General features: G+C 38.6%; 1 protein-coding gene across 6 annotated transcripts in view; it reads right to left on the bottom strand.

The window, feature by feature from the left end:
• Nucleotides 1-22,479, bottom strand: part of Mid1 (midline 1) — a 342,361-nt gene that overhangs the window by 134,822 nt on the left and 185,060 nt on the right. The window contains exon 1 of one of the 6 annotated variants that reach the window (XM_021229554.2): nucleotides 21,123-21,475. The exons of 4 other annotated variants lie outside the window; for them this stretch is intronic. The gene's annotated coding sequence lies outside the window, so the exon portion shown is untranslated. Of the gene's footprint in view, nucleotides 1-21,122; nucleotides 21,476-22,479 lie in introns of those variants that run through there. One more of the 6 variants, XM_021229553.2, reaches the window with a different exon arrangement.

The raw sequence follows: 22,479 nt of genomic DNA on the forward strand, positions 1-22,479 counted from the left end.
AGTATGTGCTTCTTAGAATAAACTCAGGAACCATACTAAGAACCCATCTCTGGCATTAGTGATTAAGAACACAGAATGTAAAATCTAGTGGGATTTCATAACCTTCAGTTAAAGCTAAGAAAGCATTCTCTATGCTTCTTGAAATTGTGTTTCTTACCATTGATTCAAAGTTAAAGCTGTCAAAGATCTTATGAAATTTAGAAAGCTTTTAGAAGGTTCTAGTCTCAGAAAAGCAATGAACAGCAAGTCTCTGCTATGCACATCTGCAATTCTGACAAGTAAAATTTTCTTATACTATACATAGTGTCTTATGTTATACCTTGAAGGACTCTAATGTGATTTAACACTGGCCAGATGTTAAATTGGAAAATCTCTACAGTTTCTATGATGATGTTCTACTACACAGAGGTATCATTTTACCCTAAAAGAATCAATATTGTACATTTAAAAAATATATACCTTCCATTAATTCAGTGATGTACACATTCAACAGACAGGCAAAATGAGGAAGATTCCTACCATCCATTGTACCAGGTTTCTATGACACTGAATCACTGAAGAAAACTGTCAACCTATTGGGATCTTTTCATATTTTCTCTTCAAGCATCTATGGACATGCTAATCTGCCTATCAGGTTGAGCTGCAGTCTTTTCAGGAGAGAATGCTAAGTTGCTTATATGAATTCAGCAAATCAACACTGGTTTGTAATATTTTACACTACTAAAATGTCATGTTCTACAATCAGCCTTCTCTATGCCTGAGCTCAATGGCCTCAGAATCAAACAGTAATGGATTTCAAAAACTTTGAAAAATTACATATGTAGCAAACATGTACAACTTTTAAAAACACCTCATTTTTTCTAAATACTAGAGTAAAACAAGGTTTTGCATTTATATTGTACTCAATACTACAAGTAATCTAGAGATAATGAAAAGTACATTCAAGGATATATGCATATTATATAGAGTACATTATGCTGTTTACATATAGGGATTGAACATCTATGGGTTAGAGTATTGGCAAGGGTCCTTTAACCAATACCATGCATATATACTGAGTGGTGACTGCAAGCGTCCTTGAACACACAATAAATAGAAAAAAGAAGGGAAAACCCAGCACAGTTGAAGGTCAAGGTTATATTATTAGGCATAGTCTATTAATGAAATTGTCCTTGTACAATAGACAACTTGGCAGGCAATACTGTAAATTATAGGTATGCTATTTGGAGTTCTAGCAACCCATTCTGTAAGCTCTAAAATGAATGAGCCTTTTAGTTTGTACGCAGCATAATGCTCTACTGTAGCAAAAGGAATTGTGCATGGTGCTACTAGAACACAGGCCTTAAATGAAGGAAGAGGAAGTATGTCTAAAGTTATCATCAAATTATATGGTGAACACCTGTACCAGTTCCTCTAGGCAGGGTCAACTAAATGTATGCAAATAATTTCTATTCTCACTGTAAGAGTAAAAATTCTTCTGTATAATACTGTAAATTAGGGAGGATCTTTTCTTTTTACTTTAGTGAATATTAAATTTCTTCTTCCAAAGCCTTTTCATGTTTGTAACTGGAGTGTAGCATTTTCAAGATATTTTGAGTATTGTTTGTCATGCTATGAAGCTAATAAATTCATAACTGTATTATCTTAGTGTGGGGGTCAGGCTGTGTTTCAATATATTTTTCCTGGTACTTTCCTTATTAAATTCATACACTCCCAAGAGGTTTGGGTATATTGAACTGTCACTTAAGTTTTGTCATCTGGGATCACAAACAAATGAATACTTCAAGGCACAACTTTGTCTTGAAATAGCAAGACCTCTGGGCAGTTTATAAATCTCCATTTCTAAGAAAGAAATGCTTCATTCTTGATTGGTTTAGCATTCCTAAGGGATTCATATTACAATACAATACCACCACCATGACATATTTCTCAGGCACAGCCACAGACAGCAGTATATCAATGATACCAACAGTCAGAATCTTTGGGCACACTGCAACAATGAATATTCTGTTACCACAAGAAAAAAATGAGGCAAGCATGAAAATGCAAAAGTGGAATTTTAATTCACAACCACAGGGCCTGGGATGCAGCTAAATGGTAGAGCACATGTTTAGAATGCACTAGGCTTGAGTTCAATCCCAAGCATCGAAAGATAACAAAGCAATTTATCATATGAACGTTTTTCTCATAGGAGGATATAATTTACTCTTTATACAAGTGATTTTTAATCTATATGTAAATATGACACCCTTTAATTCTAATTTCAATAAGAACATGCTCTGTGTAGCATTTCAGTCAGCTACTTTCATATAATTTTCATTCTAAAACAGGAAATACATTTCTTATAGTAAATTAAGTTATATATATAAATACATTAATTTTACCTGATTAAAATATAGGATTCTGTATATTTTATTATCACTGTTACCATAAAAATAGTTTAAACGATAAGACACTATCACATGTTTTCTTGAATATTTTGGAGTTCCTTTTGTATTATTTTTAATTCTATTAGTGAATCTGAAGATAAGCACTTACATGAAATCAGAGGAAGACCCAGGAACTGTGTCAACTTCCCCCAAAAATTCTCTATGTTAATGCAGATATAGACTACTGAAGTATTTTGTTGCTCATATGATTATTGAAATAACTACAATATCCAATATATTACAAACACAAAGTAAAACAAATCTCTGTTCTTGATTTATCTGTGCTAAATTGTTATTTTAAAGTATTATGTATAAGTGCTTGAATGCAAATGAAGTAAATTAGGTCAGACTCAGACAAATAAAGCATATTTTCTACCATTTGTGGATCCTATGCTTTACACAGATATGTAAAATCAGTATATATAACATAGAAGTAGAAGGAAAACTTTCTAGGGAAATGAAGATGATTAAGAGGATGGAGGGAGAGAAAAAGGGGAGAGGTGGAGAAAGGGGAGGAGGGACATAGTCAAAGAACCCTATGTATTTGTTTGAAAATGATCTTATGAAACCTAGTAGCATATACCATGAATATATGACAATAAGGAAAAAGAAAAGGGGCAGATGATTTCCTTTGTCAACTACCAATATGCAGCTATAATATGAAAAAAACATTTACAAATATCTACAAAGTTGGCCCCAAATAATAATCTAAGCAGTAGTCGAGAGGCTACCTTAAAAGTCTTTCTCCAATAATGAGATTGAAGACTACCTTATATGCCATCCTAGAGCCTTCATCCAGTAGCTGATGAAAGTCGAAGCAGACGCCCACAGCTAAACACTGAGTTGAACTCCTGGAATTCAGTTGCAGAGAGGGAGGAGTGATGAGCAAAGGGGTCAAGACCAGGCTGGAGAACCCCACAGAAACAGCTGACCTGAACAAGGGGGAGCAAATTGACACCAGACTGACAGATGGGAAACCAGGATACGACTGTTCCAGACACCCCTAAATGATGAGGTCAGTTTGGAGGTCTGGTTAATCTATGGGGCCTCTGGTGATGGATCAGTATGTATCCCTAGTACACGAATGGACTTTGGGAGCCCGTTCCACATAGAGGGATACTCTCTCAGCCTAGACAAACAGGGAAGGGTCTAGGCCCTGCTCCAAATGATATGACAGACTTTAAATATCACCCATGGAAGGCCTTACCCTCCCTAGGGAGCAGAAAGGGAATGGGAAAGGAGGTTGGTGGGGGGCAGGGGAAGAGGGGAAGGAAAGGGACTGACATGTTAAAGAAGCTTGCTTATAATTTAAATAAATAAAAATATAAAGATAATATTGACAACCTGTGGTCACACAGACTCCTGTACATGAAGACTCTTAGTAATTTTATTTGTAATATCACCATTCTAGAAGCAACCCAAATGTCTATCGACAAAGTGAATGGTCAAACTGTGAGACATTAATCCTATAGGGTGTTAGATAGTAACAAAAAGGAAAAGAAAATAACGGACACTTACAATAACCTGAATGAAACACCAGAGAATCCTGCTGGGTTAAACAAATGTCAAACTCAAAAGAATGCACACTATGCAATCACGCTTACATCCTATTCTTGGAGTAATAAAGTTATAGAGATGGAGGGCTGGGGGAAGACCATAGTGACAAAGCATCTGCTTGGAGAACACAAAGGTCTAGGGCCAATTCCCAGCACTGCAATAAGAATAGTAATGACAGCAGCAGCAGTATAGGTGGCAATCAGACTAGTAATTGCCAAAGGGTAGGGAAGGAGAACAAAAGGGGTTGAATGAAGGGTTTGGAAGACCTTCCCTTAGTCTATCTATCACCCCCAACACTAAAATCATGTACAGTTAAATAAAAAAAATAAGCAAAAACAAACTAAAGCCAGGAGAGGCGCACCATATGCATAATTCCACCATTCAGAAGGCAGAAACAGGAGAACTGCAAGCTCGAGGACAGTCTGACTCCATTGCAAGTTGAAGGACAGGCTACAGTCAGAAACTTAACTAAGAAACAAAGGAACCAACAGAATGTTATGACCCGATTGGGATTAACAAACATCTATAGAATATTCCATCCAAACACAAAAGAATATACCTTCTTCTCAGCACCACATGAAACCTTCTCTAAAATTTATCACATACCAGGCAACATAGCAAACATCAACAAATACAAAAAATTGGAATAACTCCCTATATCCTATGATACCACCAAGCTTTAAATTTAGAATTAAAAGACAACAAATTTTGAAACCCTACAAACTCATTGAAATTGAACAATGCGCAATTGCACCATTCCTGGGTCAAGGAAGAAATCAAAAAAGAAAGTAAAGACTTCCTAGAATTCAACTAGAACAAAGACACAATATACCCAAACTTAATGTGTATCACAATCATCTTTTTTCTGGTTGCTGTGCCTTTTCCTCATCACTTTCCCATAACTTGCTTATCATATACCTAGTATCTTTCATTTTAGCTGAAATTGAGAAAGTGGGAAGTACCCATTAATGAATTGATACAGGAGACCGCTTCCTGAACATAACACCAGTAGCACAGACACTGAAATCGACAATTAATACATAGGACCTCCCGAAACTGAGAAGCTTCTCCAAAGCAAAGGACACAGTCACCAAGACAAATCGGCATCCCACAGAATGGGAAAAGGTCTTCACCAACCCCACATCTAACAGAGGGCTAATCTCCAAAATTTACAAAGAACTCAAGAAGCTGGCCACCAAAATACCAAACAATCCAATGGAAAAGTGGGGCACAGAACTAAATAGAGAATTCTCAATTGAGGAATCTAAAATGGCTGAAAGACAGTTAAGAAAGTGCTCAACATTCTTAGGCATCAGGGAAATGCAACTCAAAACAACTTTGAAATTCCATCTTACACCGGCCATAATGGCTAAAATCAAAAAACACCAGTGACAGTCTATACTGGAGAGGATGTGGAGAAAGAGGAACACTCCTCCATTGCTGTTGGGAGTGTAAACATGTACAAACACTTTGGAAATCAGTATGGAGGTTTCTCAGGAAAATGCAAATCAGTCTACTCAAGATTCAGCAATTCCAATCTTGAGCATATACCCAAAGAATGCACATTCATATAACAAGGACACATGTTTAACTATGTTCATAGCAGCGTTGTTTGTAATAGCCAGAACCTGGAAGCAAATTAGTTGCCCCTCAACCGAAGAATGGATGGAGGAAATATGGTATATTTTCACAATGGAGTATAACTAAGTGGAAAAAAACAATTAAATCTCCTTTCTCCCCTTATACTGAAAGATTCCCTGTACTAGGTCTAATGTTTGCTGTGGATCTGCATCTGTTTCTATCAGTTGCTGGATGAAGCCTCTCTGAGGGTAACTGGGCTAGCAACCAATTGGTCACAGAAGATGGCCAGTTCAGACTCTGTGTCTACTATTGCTGCACCCTCATTAAAATCCCAACACAATTCCTTACAGATCTCGTGACAACACTACTCAACTTCATATGGAAAAACAAAACAGGATAGTTAAAACAATCCTGTGCAATGAAAGAACTGCCAGAGGTATCACCATCCTTGATTTCAAGCTCTACAGAGCTATAGTGTGAAGTTGTTTCCTCTTGTATTACACTCCATCTCTTTACATGGGGAGCAGACATGATGACAGCCCAATTCATGGTGACCTACCCAACGCAGCTTCTGGCACCTACAAAGTCCAGAAAAACAGAATTCTTACAAGAAAAACAAGCCCCTTGGTTATCTAACAATCTTAATTTTATCAAACACAATTCATTGTTTTTATATTTGTAATACTTTTTTTTAGTTGAAGATATAATATTGATTTTTTTTCACCAAGTGTAATAAATCCTTAATAAAACTATCAATTTCAAGCCACTCCAAGGAAGAGATTACATCTGATGTCTTCTATCTTACCAGAGGGTCAAGAACAGAACTATTCACTGGTAAATCCTCAAAATTTCATTTAACTAGAAGTGGTCTGGCCTATTTCTCAAATTCTGCCTTCACACTTAGAATCATTAAATTCAGATGTATGCCAAACTTTACCTTGTTGTACTCTAGATGTTTCTACTGATCTGAGACTAATTTTGCCATCTCCTTATTCTAAGTCAATGTGATTCATAATTCAGAGTAAAAACATTTAAATTATAATATTTATTCAGTCCACACCAAATGCTATCACCTTCATAATTTTTGTTTAACCCACAACCTGCTAATTTTGAATGTAACCCAACATAATATCATAAGCATTGTTAAAATATAATGAGATGTGGTTTAAAGACTATATTGCATGTCTCTTTAATATGAACTTTGTAGGTAACAATATCTATTGGTATATAAAAAAGTTAGACAAGACTGACTGTAATTATAAAAAATATGCTTACATAACTACATATGTTAAAAAAACTTTAAAAATGAAAAAAAACAATTAAATCTTGAAATCCGCAGGCAAATGGATGGAACTGGAAGAAACCATCCTGAGTGAGGTAACCCAATCACAAAAAGACAAGCACAGTATGTACTCACTCATATATGGATATTAGACATAGAGCAAAGGACTACAATCAACATTACCAGAGAACCTAGGGAACAAGGAGACTCCAGCACATGGTCCACTGAAGAAGGGGAAGGGGACAAGAACTCCTGAGAAAATTGGGAGCATTGGGGGAGGGAGGAGAGAAGTGGGAAGGAAGAGCAGAATGGGTGGAGAACAGGAGGGATCAGGAGAACAGAGACAGGAGGAATAGGGGAGGGCAAGATAGGAAATGCTTTGATAGAGGGAGCCAATATAGGTTTGGAAAGAGGTGTAGCACTGAAGAAATGTTCAGGGATCCACAGGGATGACCCCAACTAAAAATTTAGGCAGTGGTGGAGAGGCTGCCTTTGAGCTCTTCCCCTAGAATGAAACTGATGACTACCTCAGTTGCCATTCCTAGAGCCTTCATCCAGTTGCTGATCAAAGCAGAAACAGGCCCCCACACCTAAACACTGAGCCATACTCCTGGAATCCAGTTTTGGAGAGGGAGGAGGGATGAGCAAAGGAGCCAAGACTGTGCTGGAGAAACCTGCAGAAACAGTTGACCTGACTTAGTGAGAGCAAGGATAAAAGTTGGGAAACCAGCATTGAACCGAACCAAGACCTCTGAATGTGGGTGCCAGCTGGGAGGCCTGGGCAGTCTATGGGACCTCTAATAGTGGAGCCAGTGTTTATCCTTAGTGCACAAATGGACTTTGGGAGCCCATTCTCCATGGAGGGATACTATTGCAGCCCAGATACACGGAAAAAGGGCCTAGGCCCTCCCCTAAATGATGTGATAGTCTTTGATGCCCCCCCATGGAGAGCGTCACTATCCTTGGGGAGTGCGTGGGGGGATTGAGGGAATCAGTGGGAAGCATGGGAGGATGGGGGCCTGAGGGAATGGGAGGATTGATATATAAGATTGCTTCTAAAATTAAAAAAAAGAGCAAACGAGTCAGCTGTAGTAACAAGTGCCTGAAATCTGGCTCTCAGGAAGCTGAGGCAAAAGGACTCTGAATTGTAAGCTATCCTTAACTATAGAGCAAGAACACAAATTAATAAGTAAGTAAAACATACATTGAAAATTCATAGTCATTAATCTGTTATCTAGTCGTTCTTTACATAAAACACTAGTCTTTAGATGGCTGATACAGGGCTGAAGGGATATTTTGGTAGGTAAAGCACTTTTGTTGTAATTGGAAAGACTGGAGTTTGTACCCACAGCCCCCACACACATGCTGAGTAGGGGAGGTGGCTAAACTGCAATCCCAACATGCCAAAAGGTAAATATGGGGGATCCTCATTGCTTGATAGCTAGACCAGTTTAATCCGAGGGTTATGGGTTCAAGTGAAATACCCCGCCTTAATATATAATGCAGAGAATAACTGAAGACAATGCCTGACGTCAGTTTCTGACCTCTACACACACACACACACACACACACACACACACACACACACACACACACACATACACACACTCACGCAAATGTACCCATACGTATATACATGCCCACATATATAGAAATGCATTCACACATGCACATACCACATACAGAAAAAAATTAAGGTTGATTCATAACCACTCACGTGTGCATAAACATTTAAATCAATTTAATAAAAGGTAAATATTTAAATCAATTTAATAAAAGGTGTGTTTTGATATTTGTTATCTGAGAAAAGGGTGCACAATATTTTTATAAGGAATTACTATTTTCTTAACAATGTTAAGCAGAGATTCTTCCTGGTACTTTGAAACATGGTTGCAATTCCAACAAACTGAGTACTAACAATATAAACATCTTGGGGTATTAGACCTCTTTCAGTAAAAGTTCAACACCTTGTAGGTTATTCGTACTCTATAAAGCTGAGCATCTTAGTATTGATTAGAGAGTAAAAAAGAAAGGGGAGCTGTTTGAGGATGGAGGAGGCATAAGGCCTATCCTCTTGCATGAATTTTCGCTACAAACTGTCTCAGCTTCCATTCACACAAAATCATTGGAATCAGCTACATTTTATGGGACTCACTTTTGGAGAGTCAACAACTCTGGCAAATGATTATAAAGTTAAGCTTAGACATGTGCTGCTAACACACTTGTAACAGTTGGTAGGGTAAGCCAAGAGAATTAAGAACTTAAGGCCATTTTCTGTGACATAATGAGTGTGAGGCTAGCCTAGGGTACATGAAACCCTGTCCTCCTCCCACCCACCAAAAAGTACAGTACAAAATTACCCAGTAGAAACTCTGTTCCTCAAGCATCCAGGAATCTCTGTCATCCATGCTTGGCTAGGTGAACTTATTGATTTACCTCAATTAGAAAGCCTATTTATTCACTCTTTTACTCAGAAAAGCCACTTCTATATCTGGTGATCTATTAGACAAACAAACCTGCCTGCAACACACACTATTTTAACACCAAAGACTAGAAGTTATTCATATGACCAAAGTCAAGTCACTTATGATAGGATATTGCAATGAAATGGCAGGATATCAAAATGTAATTCTGTAGAGCTCTTGAAAGAAAAAGAGAGCATTCTCTTTGCCCTGTTATGGTAATAACTCCAGGATATATCATGAAGTATGTGTGGGTATGCAAAATAGCCCACAGAGAATGTCACCATGTACAATGAAGGAAGTATTCTCACATTTGTCTTCAACCATTATAAAACTTACTGTTGAAATGGTTGTCACCAGAGGAGACACACAGTATACTAGATATAGCTTGAAACTTTTGGCAGTTTAGTGTTGACAATGTTTATGAACTCATTAGAGCCTCAAGAAGGCCTCTAAAGAACTTTGTCTTTGGAATTGTAGCAAATTAGCATAAAAATCAGAAATAGAATGCAATACTCAGAGTTGACTGTTTCAAACAATGTTCAAAGCCCCGCATGATAACACAATTAGGACTAAAGCCTATCCCAGTTGCTTATATACTGTTTCTTTAAAAGACAGCAAGCTAGTCAGCAATTCACCTGGCTAAAATTCAGATGGTTGTACTTTGAAGGGGACACTCCCTTATGTTTTCTAAGCTCAGGCAGAGGATTTGCAAAGGGAGCTAACAACGAAGGGATTCTTAGCATTCGAAACCTTAATTGGAAAACAAGAGTAAATGGTTGATTATTTATTTACTTACTTACTTTGCAGAGGAACCAAACCTAATATTCTTGTATGCTATTGCCTGATTGCATTTGTTAATAAGGAATTAAAAAACATGTGGATCAAAAAACTGTTCAGGGCCTTTTGGTAGCAAATTATACTTGTAAATCTGATGTAAGTTGATCGCTAGAAGAACTCTCGCTCTTTGAAGATTAGAACTCAGAAAAGTATAAAAGAATTAAATGACTCCTCTAATGATAGAAAGTATTAAATGGCAGGGAAAAATGTGTTTGAAATCAACCAAGGAAGCAATTCATTTTGAAGTATATTCAGTAAAATTTTTAAATAAGAAAAATATGTCAAGTCAGTTTCCACTGGATGAACAAGCAAAGAAGAAGCATGAAAAAGACAAATTGAAGAATGCTGGGCTGGGAAATGTCCTTTCCACCTTGTTTTACTTTTTGTTGCTCAGCGATGGCAGTCCTGAGCACCATAGTTTATTATGTCTCCATAAGACAAAGGAAGGAAGACACTTTGCAACCAGCAGAAAAGTGAATGTTCTCTTGGATCCTTCAAGAGCACAGTGGCTATGGAACAAGCAGAAATGAATGCCTTTGATGATACATCTTAGATTGTTTTCTTAATACATAAAATCCCCCCTCTGTCTCCCAGAAGTCTCATTTTCAAAAGACCATTCAAGTCAATAAGGATTACTTTGGCTCTTAGAAGGTCAGAACTAAATATACAAAACTAATAACATGACCCTGAAGTAAATAAAAATGTGAAATTGCTCATCTGAGTGGATGATGTAACTAATACTGACATAATTTTCAAGCATAAAAGCAAAACTAGGTCAAAGCACGTTGGCCTAACATAATAAACGTTTTTGCTTCCAGAGTTTTACAATGTAGGCTGTGTCCGTAGGCATTATTGTCTTCTGTTATCAATGTTCAGGGCTGTCACAAACAATTTATGTCTTATCATTCTTTGTTAGTTAAACCAAAACAATGTAGTGTACATGTGAACCATTCAATTCTGACAACTTACATGTTGGAGAGGGGAGAAATGTTCACAAAGTCATCTCCTTCTAATGGAAGGATTTGGCAGTAAATATTCATTATTTTAAAACCTATTATCATTTTTGATAGTTTGTTATCTACTCAGAAAATCATGACCTTCAATTAATTATTATAAGCTTTTTAAATTTTTGCCTTTTTTCGGCTAGTCAGAAAGAGCAGTAGCATTAATTTCATTGGAAATTCACTTTAAGCACTGACAATGGAAAAGAATTTCAGCTGCTTCCCTTTTAAACATTACTTTCCTCATCACACATTCCCTAAAAGAACACATATTTTTTCTCCCTTCTGTTTGTTCTGCTCCACTTTCCTGCACTATTACTCCAAAGAACAACTGATTAATTCATGAAAAAAATCATGTCACATCATAAACTTTTCACCTAAACAAACATGGTCCTCCTAATTTTTTACCATTTGTCATTTTTATATTTTATCGAAAATCAGAGCATAGGAGACATACACAAAGTGTCACAAACCCCAACTAAATAACATTTGACTACTCACATTTTTCTGTTTGTTTGAGATACTCTCACTCTGCAGCACAGGTTGACCAGGGACAGGTTATATAGCACGGTCTGGCCATGAACTGGTGGCAACCCCATTGCCCAACTCTAAATGCCAAGATTAGAGTTGTGATCTACAAGCCCATCTTATCTACTTGGATCTCTAAAAGGGTGTTTACTTAATATCATATATTAATTTTATATAATAATGGATTTCATTAGGATGCTTTCATATACATCTATGTTGGGTTTTAACCACATTCCCTCATTCTGCGACCTTGTCCCCCTCCCATTCCCACTAATCACTTTTTCCCAACTAGTTTACTAGTTGGAAGGGCATTCTTTGTTTTAAAATGATGCATTCCTCCCTGACTATTCACAAACCAACAAGCCATTCCAATGGTCTCAAAACCTACTAGTACATGAAATGACAGCATGGGATCTGAAAGCAACCAAATTAAACCATATGAAAAAGGCATGTGGAGAGGACACAGAAATAATAGAATTGGGGAACAAAATTTTCCTGTTCTAGATGTAAACTTGTTCCTTGGTGTGGCTAACGTGCTTCTTGAGGTAAATTGTGCCACCAGTGCTGGTGCTGGTGCTGGTGCTGGTGCTGGTGGTGATGGTGAGATAGGATGTTAACTCTATCAACTAATTTCATCTTGAATGCACTGTATATCCCAGAGTGATAACAAGCTATGAACAATTCTTCTGCCTCAGCCTTCTAACAGCTGGACTTACAGATAGGAGCCTTTCTGGACCATATGCTATCCTTTCAACTATAAATCCTGGGTGACGCTATATACCAGTAACCCTGACGCTTATTCTTCTGACTAAAACAGAAGAATAGTGAGCTCCAGACAAGACGCAGTTATGTAATGAAATGTCTGTAAAACAAAAAAGCATTGCTTTCCAACATACAAGAGCCAAACTTGTAACTGACAATTTTTGTACCTGTTGTGTAGACAGTCTCCTATTAAACCCATGTTGCTTTTAAGCTCTTGATCTTCATATCTCAGTTCCCTGATTACCAAAACTACAAGTATGCACCATTACACCTGACCTAACTAGCATGTATTATCTGAATCCTTAATGTATTTCCTACATACTGCATCTTGTATAAACATACAGCTTTCTATTATTTGGTGGTGATTTCTATCTCTCTATTGCTTTATCTGGTGATTAATGTAGTTAATAGTAAGCCAGAAAATGTATACAGAAAATTCCAATTGTCCACAATTCTTTTCTTCCTGTTCAAGTAAAAGATCACCTGCAAAATGCATCCAACTGCAGTTACACTCTAAAATTTGACATGTGACAGGAAACATAGACTACCAAGTGTACTCTAAAAAATGTGTGAGGTGCTGCTGTATCTATAAATCATCAAATGGGTCTGAAATTTCAATTCCATAATGTAACCAGAACTTTCAGGCAGAAACTCACACAGAGAAGCAGCAAAAATGCTTTGTCTTGAATGCCACTCTATTGAGTGACAACATCTGCATGCAATAGAATACCTTGGCCTTAGAAATATTCCTTCTGAGCTGGGAGTGGTGGCATACATCTTTAATCTGGGCAGTCATAAGGCAGAGGCAGGTGGATCTCTGAGTTCAAGGCCAGCCTGGTCTACACAGTGTATTTTAGGATAGTCAAGGCTATGTAAAGGAACACTGTCTCAAAAAAAGGAAAAGAAATAAAAAAGAAAGAGAAGAAGAGAAAGAAATATGGAAATACTCCCTCTGTTGCTGAATGAGCATGACATTCCACTCACCTGACAAAATAAACCAACTACACTTTTGACTATTTCCTAAAACATCAAGATAGCCACAGTGTGAACAAGCAAGTCCCACATCAGAATTATTTCTATGCCTCATCAAGCAGAGGATAAGGTAAGCTGCTTGGCATGTTGTAGTCTGGGACTTTAGCAGAACACAACTGAATGGCTAAGCAACTACACATCTTTTAAGTTTTGATACCCATCAATTAGTCTTTATTATACCATTGACCTTTCAAACATGCTTTCTTCTCCAGAGCCACTCTGACCTTGGTATTTTCCACTCTCTTTCTTACTAAAATTTACCTCACATGTTCCCATAACATGTGATAAATCTCACTGTGTTTCAGTGCCAGTGTTTGAATCTGAGAATTCAAAGATACTTGAGATGCGACTCTTGCACTCAAGTAATTCAGTCTCAAGATAGGCAGAAATATTTAGGCTATCTCAAATACAAATGTGTGTAAGATAGTGCCACAACCATTTCCTCCGAATAGATACTTCTCAGCATACAAAGAAAGTCCTCACAAACAACCTAAACCCACACATACCATCATCCCTTCACTCCCCTGCGCCTCTCTGACTGTCACGCATAAGGGCTCTGGTGATCCCAAAAGTTCAGGAGGGATGCTAAGAAATGACAAAGTTGAAGAGATCTGAACTATAAGGCAGTCATGCCAGCAAATCCTGTCCCTAAATATTGTCTCCTGACAGGGCAATCATGTGTCTTACAGCTCTGGGCTCCACTGTTTGAAATTTCTCACTGTTTGAATATCCCCAATTAAAGATTTATTCTAAGGATTAAAAGGCTAAAACAGCTTTAGCTTATCTGCATGGATTCTCTCCCAACGTGTCCTGAAGACCACTGTCCACTGTGTGTGAACAGGGCCAGGGAGGCAAGAGAAGGATAGGAAATAGGCAATTACAGATTGACTATATGTCAAATTAGGCCAGGTGGGGAAATAGATAACTTGGAGGGACCAGAATATATCAGAAGTGAGAGAAAGGGGAAAAACTAGTGTGGAGTTTTTCTATTTCAAATATTGCTAAAGCCAGCCTGGTATCAACAAGTATGTTAACTTTCCTCAATTTCCACCTTTTATAATATAGTAGCATGTTCATAAAACTCAGAACTTGATCATGAGTCAATCAGACTGAATTTTTTTCAAAATGGTGATTGGTGTGTGTGTGTGTGTGTTCATGAGCATGCGGTGTGCACATGGGTATGCATGGGTGTCACCCTCAGAAATATCATCCAGCTGTTCTATAAATAATATTTTGATTTATACCTAGAGAATTATATACAATATATTTTGATAATATTCACATTCTTATTTTCCCTTCACCTCTCTTAGACCCCACCCAACCTGTCTCCCTCCCAACATCATGTGCTTTGCAAAAATACAGTTAATCCCAATGTATGCTTTTAGTGCTTCCCATGTACACCAGGATGTGGGGTCATCCACTTTAGCATGAGCAAGTGCCAATGACCACACTCCAATGAAAATTAATTCTCCTTGCCTTAGTGGCCATCAATATACCAATAGTTCCTCACATAAGAGTAGGAGTCTTGTGAGTTCCTTCCCATACATGTCAGAATTTTTGCTGTCATCTTCCTCCTTTGAGACAGTCTTTCATTAGCTTGGAACTCACTAATTCAACTAGGCTTGTTTGCCAGTGAGTCATAGGGACCCTCCTATTTCCTCCTCCACGGTGTTGGGAATGCACTACCACTCCTAGCATTTTTAATGTGGGCTCTTGATATCAACCTTACTTGCTCATGATTGCAAAACAAATGTTTTACTGACTCAGCCATCTCCACAAACCTTTCAAAATAGTGTTTCAAAATATCCATGGCATAATTTCTCCCTTGAAAATGTTGTGGTTTCAAACAAAAAAACCTCTCAGAACACACTTAGATAGGAGAAAGAAGTTTGGGTCACTCTAGATAATATCTGAATAACTGCATAGAAGAAAGGATTATTAGATATTTTGCCATAAAGAATTGATAATTTGAAGAGACAAATACCTTTAACTTGATTATACAAGATATAGATGTATTGAAACATCACATGGATCTCATTAGTATATATAATTTTTATATTTCATGCATCAGTTAAAGATCAAAAAGCATGATATATATATGAAATATGATACATGATACATATGTCAGTGAAACCCATTATGTTGCATGCTTACTAAAATTCAATAGAAATGCTCTACAAAGAATATACACTCATAAGCTAAAAATAAACTTTAAATAAAAGTATATCTTAATATATAATACAAAATGGAAGTTAAAGTATTGATAGAGTTAAGACTTATTTTTCTGATAAATTAATTTTAACTAAGAAATAATCAGTTTTGCAATGGATTTTGACCTTTGCAAGAACAAGCAGGTATTTTCTCATTAATAACCTATATTATTCTGTTGGCATAAAAACCGTACACCAGATTGGAAGCTCTTTGAGGGCAACGACCATATTAAATCACATTTAGAAGCTAAAAAAGTCACCTGAAATACAATAATCACTCACTGTGTGGCTTTTCTGAATAAACTGAATTCACTCAGTAAATCAGAACTTAGATTAATTCTGCAAGTGCTCAGTAAGTGCTGAATGACAAGAAATGAAGACCCTTGCTATTTTATTTATCATTCACAGTTGGCTGACTATGGAACCTTTTTTTTTAATTTATTTTTCAGTTTAAATTTAGATAAGAAACAAGGTCAGTTCCACAAGTCAGTTCCAGGTCACTCTCCCTTTCCCTCCCCTCCTCCCATGCCCTCCTCCCAACCCCCCCACTATCCCCTCATTTCCCCAGGGAGGGTGAGGCCCTCCATGGGGGTGTCCCTGACTATGGAACCTTTAACAGCCTCTTATGTGTTAAAATCAGGACCAGTTTCTGCTTTTGCCTTTTTAACTCAGAAGCTGTCTTTTAAAGCACCAAGAAGATGTCTTTTCAAAACTTTTGGTTTTGGTTATTCTCTTCTGAATAAAGTTCCTTTTAGGTATTTGTGTGTCTGAGTGCCACAATTTTTGAGCTCCTTAACACCACCTTCTAGAGGACATTAAAGATCTTGAAGTTGTATCAAGGAATATCTTCATCTAAGAGAACATAAATCTTTTAAATTCACATGAGCATCCAATATTGTGTCCTCTGGTTAAAAGAAATGCCTACAAACTGCCCATAAACAAGACTCAGTAAATAATCTAAAATAAAACCCATAAGATCTTTGTTATCAGATGGAGGAAGCTGATAATGAGTCAAAAATCTTCCTCATAAATTTCCCCTTTGAGACACAAAGATTAGGTTCCAATTTGACCTGGCTGTATTATCCTTGCTCTAATTGTAGTGTATTTCATATTCTCTTCCTTGAATGAACTGGTTTTCATAGCAGATTTGGTCACAAGGTTAAAGAATTGCTAACTAATTACTCCATGTAAGTGGAGTAATCTCTCTGGATGCCAGCAGTGGTGTCCAAGGGCTGGGTTATTATCTTGGAAACCTCAAGTCTGACCCCTGCAGGAAGATAAGTAAAATACACACCTCCCACCAGATCCTGGTGGGTTTTTTTTTTTTTTTTTTTTGCTTGTTGTTTCGGGTCCTTTTTTTTTGAGTTCTGAAAATGACAATACTCATACAAATACAACAGGGATATTGAAGACATTGATATATGCTGGACATCTCTTTCATTTTACAAGTTGCTCTGGGAACACAGCAAACAGTTGATTAAGAATAACTTAAATTGTATTTACAAAATAATTCTGATGTGGTCAGTCATTAATTCTTTTCATCTTATCAAGAGAACACCAACTGATTCAAATGAACTGGGATACTCAAATCACGTGTATTAAAAATGTCCTGATGTGGCCCTGTCTTTTCTTAATCAAATAAATTACTCTCTGATGAGATATCCTTCCCCCCAACCCCCTCAGCAATGCAAGGCCCAGGTTTCCATAGCTACCTTGGATGTCTATTTACCACACAGGGGATCAAAGCCAGGAGACATCCACATGCACAGTTAGCCTTAAAACTTGCAGGAATGTCTGTGGATAACATGCAACTACCAATTAGCAGATTTGTTTGAAGCCCATGCGGTTCACAGGCAGACAACTCAGAACATGAGTCAGAGTGAACATGACAGAAAAAACCAACTCAAACAACTCAAAAACTCGCTTTGAAATGACCAACAAATATCTTTAAGTTGACAAATCCTACAATAACATTTCCTGCGAGGTAGTAGAAAAAACTTAAAATTTTAACATCTATTGAGGACGTCAAACTCTCTAAAGCATATGCAAAAACTTAAAACGTCTGTTACAAAGGAACATTCCTCAGATACATATTTAAAATTCCACTTATAGTGTCTTCCATTAGATGTCATAAAAATGGGCTCATCTCCATGTTGGGACAAATGAGAACCAAAATGTCTTCTGTAATTTTCAAGGCTTTGCTTTCAAAAGAAGGAAACAATTCTGCATACTTGGGGCAGTGTGGTGGTAACATAACAAGCAGAAACAGAAAATTGAAAGAGAGGCTCTGTTTTCAGGCCTAGAATGCCCTTTGGGGGCCTCAGCCTACACAGGTAGTCTTTCTGTGTGGGTGAATTCCAGACTTGCCTCTAACTTGTTGTCGTCTTTAGATTTAACCTTTCTTTGCCTTCACTTCACCATTTGTTCAATGAGGATCAAATTGCCCTTCATTGTCTCCTGGGGATGTGGTTGAGAATAAATAGATGATGTTTGTAAAGGACTTTCTAATCCTCTGAGGAAAGATTGCCACCAAGACTTTCATTATTAAGCCAGATGTCCTTGGGCATTTTAATTCCAATCTAACAAATGCAAAATGGGCTGATCAAACTGAGTCACAGCTTCCTTGGATCAGCAGCATCCTAGCTTCACAAAAATTTAGCAGCTGGGAGACCTAGAGACTAAAAGGAACGTCATTGTAGTTTCTTAGAGTACTTTTCTAAAATCAATAGGATGTTAAAAACACAAAATATGTCTTGTGGGGAATTTTGTCTGGAGAATCTATATTTTCCACTTTGAGAATGAAATATTTATTCTTAGTCTGTGGTGGGACAATGAATGTGACTTGCTATTTGGAGAGGATATTTGCAGTTGTGGGAATGCCATAAGCAAACCTGTTGTCTTTGGCTGGGCTTCTATAACAGGTGGCCATGTCTTTCCTTTTGCCTGGGAACACAGCAAATTCCTTCTCAAAGAGGGTTTCAAAAAGTTCTCCATTTATGATCAAAGTGAAAAGAGAGGTTGGCACACAGTTTAAAATTACTTTCTGACAACACAAGTCAGGTTTTTGCTTTTTTCCCTTTTTTTTTAGTCATTTAATATGGCCTTTCCCTAAAAGAATTCTAGCCTACAAGGTTCTTCTGCTGATAACCTGGCAAAAGCCCAAACCCTCCTGAATCTTACAGCCAAACGTGCAGCCTTCTCATTCGGTTGGCCACTTCTACTTCTGGCTATGGAGAATTTCTGACTAGTTAGTGCTAAGGATCTCTTCTGGGCTGCCACACCACTGTTCCGCATTTGTGCAGCCCTAGGGACAGATCACTTACCAGCAAAAAGATAGAGTTTCACTGCTGAGCTGATGACACATGGATTGGTTTGATAGTTAACCCTGCAAATACAGCCAGGAGCTGCTGGGCTAAGATGACAAATTGGTTGGTGGATGTGACTCTTCTGCCTGAATGAAGCAGTAAGGCCCCCACACCCCACAGGCAAGAGAAACAAGAACAAAGCTGGGATTCACCCATGCAATAATGCTACCATCCCATGCCTGGTTTCTTGTATGAACAATGATTCTCTACCCCTCTTGCATCTCCTCCTCCAGTCCCACCCTCTTTTCAAGTAGCCAACAGGCTAAAGAAGAATGTTGTAGACATATCGAGAGATGTGGGATGAAAAGCTGTCCATTCATTAAATAACTAAGGACTTACTACATGCCTACTTGTACATGTAAAGCTTCAAAACTGGGCTGTTTTCCAACTTCACACAAATGCCACAGTTACACGTGGGAAAAATCATCCCGAGCTCTGGACAGCCAGCCTTAGGCATCAGACAGAGGGAGTGTCACCATTCCAGAGGAACTGTGTGGGCACAAAGATTCCAAAAATTGAGTTCACACACCACCCAGGACAAGACAGGTGGCTCTAGACAGCATCAAATAACTTCTTTGTTCAGGCTTAGGACCTTTGTCAAAAATATTGTGTGCCTATTCTCTTTCTTACTCCTTTCTAGTAAGCCTTCCTGGTCCCTTTGCCCATCCTATGTGGTTTCTAGAATTTCAAAGAATGAGATTGGTCTCTAAGACTGTAAAAGTTAGAGAAAGCCAGCCTCTGCACCAATCTCCAGTTAGGCAGAGGCAATTTACTGAAAGCACACTGTCTTTCGTGTGCTTTTTCTGCACTTCCTGGAATTTGCCAAGAATGCTCCCATAAGAGCAAGTTAGGGAACAAGAAAGTTGAGGGTCTTTGCTCCTGACCATCCTGGTGGTGACTATGCTTTACCTCCGGAAACTAGAGCAGAGAGACAGAAAGTTGTAAACCCCTTGGCCCGGTCACTAATGGGGAAGGTTCACTTTCCCCTAAAGCCAGCACTCTGGGGTTGAGCATAACCAACCCAATTGGAAGAAAAAGGGGAAGAGCTTTTCCAGTGGCAAACAGATGCTCACTTTCCCACCCGGAGTTACTCAACTCCGGCAAAAGTGGCATTCCTCACCTTGTAACTTCTGCCTTTCCCAGTCAATGAAAGACTTTTCTAGTTTTGTCCTCCCCTATGAGCACCGATCTTTGTGTTGAAATATTTATGTAAGATTTTTACTACAACCGTGATAGAGTTGTAAATTACACCCTCTTCTAGGCTTTCTAATCCGGTCTTTCCCTTTCTCTTCTTTCTCAACGGCAAAACTATAAAGCTCATAAACCTCTACCTAGGCTGATAAGGGATTTTATCCCCATGCCCTAGAGCGACGGAAGAAGCTGCTGGCTTAGAATTCTTTACAGAGAAATACTTAAGTAACCCCCAAACTCTTTCTCTGTTCATTACTTCCAAAACCGTGTTCTTCCGTCCAGGAGCAACACAACTTCTAAAGTGCTTTGAACGTTTGTTGAAAAGTCTGTATACACCCTCCACCCCCACCCCCACCCCCACCCCTGCCGGTTCATCCCGACTGGTTTCGCCTTCTCAGCTGCATGCACACACTAAAGTGCTCACAATGTGAAAGCAAAATAAGATAAGGGTCCCCGTGTAATTCTTTGTCAGTCTATGCAGTTGCCTTTATTCTAACCTAAAGAATAATAAGGTAGAAGCTAAAAGCTTGAGATGAATCCAGCACAATACATTCCAGAGGCCGGCAAACTGGAATTGATTTGCATATTCTACAAATCGCTTTGAACCTTTTACAAAGACTACCTGACATCAGCACCCACTCTTAGAGGCAAAACCTGGCATGGGTAGTAAGGACAGGGCAGTGGGGAGACGGCAGGTGATGTGCTTTCTAAGGCAGCCTTAAGAAAACGCAGTCTCCTCTTTCCACCTAATGGATCTGCTGGAAACCATGCATTTGATCACTCCACAAGCAATCGGGAGTAACAGGTCGCAGGGGTCCCAAGCTAAATACCTCTCCCCGTGGCAGGCGCCAGTGCAGCTACAACCACAACCCCGAAGCTTACCTGCCTCATGTTTAGAATTCCATGACCCATCCGGCAGGGAGCGAGCTGCGTGGAAGCGCACCCACAGGCTTCCAAGCGCAGACACCAAAGCCGGCAGAAAAGCCCAGAAGACAAAAGCAACTCGGTGGAATCCACAGGCAGCAAAGAGCACGTTTTTCGTCCCCCTCCCTTTTTCTTCTTTGATCTGCTTCTATACACACTCTACCCAAGACAATGTCAAGTTTTTCAACCTTTCCTTTTCCAGCCTATGAAAAGTCGGGCGCAGGCTAGCGAGGACCGCCTGGCTCTTATTTCAAATCAGTTCACAGGGACGTCGTAGGCAGCGGGCTCCGGTCGCGGAGTGTCTCGCCAATCAGGAATAGGGGGTGGACCTGGGAGCAGGAGAGGCTGCCTCCACCAGGATTAGGGCAGCTTTCAGGAGTCAAATGACTGGAAGCAGCTGGATGTAGAGTAGGCGCTCCCAAAGTAAAGGATGAGTTCTATTCTTGTCTAACAGAGCTGCATCTGCTCAAAGCTTAACTAGCTCCGGGCCCTAAATCCTTGCACTTTAAGAGCCCCTTAAAAGCATTAAAGCATTTGAAAGGTGCAGAATTATTTCAGCGAGAAAACCTCAGCCCTCTGGACTCAACGGCATTTTTTAAAAGTGTATCTTCCTCTAGATACCTAATTTGGCAAAAACAGTGGAAGGTAAACCACACTACTGTGGGTATCGCTTTAACGGAAACAAGCAATCAAGAAGGAAGGTGTTCCCTTCTCATCTCCATGGAAACTCGATGTCCAACCTATGGAAAGGAAATCTTAATGGGGCTGTGCACACAAACATTTTGAAGTATAGCAAGTGAAGAAGAATCTTCACCACTGGCGACTGAAAGCACAATATCAAATAAAATATGCCCATAAGACACAGGCACTTAGTTAAGAAAACTATTTGTAAAATAATTGTGTCTGCTTCTCAAGGTGATTGACTTAACAATGCTAACCTGCTAAGCTCACAAACACAGACAAGAAAGGCGGAACTAGATGGCTTCTTGGAGCGTTCAAGCGCAAGTTAAAGAAAATTTCCAAAGTCTTCTTTCTGAACTTCCCATAAAAAATGTAACCTTTTGCAAGTCCCTGAGGATATGATTTCTATGCAAATCTGGCTCCTGGATTTAAAGACACGTGTAAATTTGAGTAAAGACTGCTTTTTGTAGAGACAGCAATATGTATTTTCCAAACAAGTGACCACAGTGTGAAGATTCTCCAACAAATATTTTCAGTTTTGCAGTATTAGAGAAGAAAAGCATAGCAAATAATGACTTAGTGGCTTCAGGACTGCTGGAGGTGTGGTTCAATATGTGTGAACTCGACTGGGTTC

Source organism: Mesocricetus auratus, unplaced genomic scaffold, assembly GCF_017639785.1.
Source record: "Mesocricetus auratus isolate SY011 unplaced genomic scaffold, BCM_Maur_2.0 Super-Scaffold_100003, whole genome shotgun sequence".
Classification (NCBI taxonomy): domain Eukaryota; kingdom Metazoa; phylum Chordata; class Mammalia; order Rodentia; family Cricetidae; genus Mesocricetus; species Mesocricetus auratus.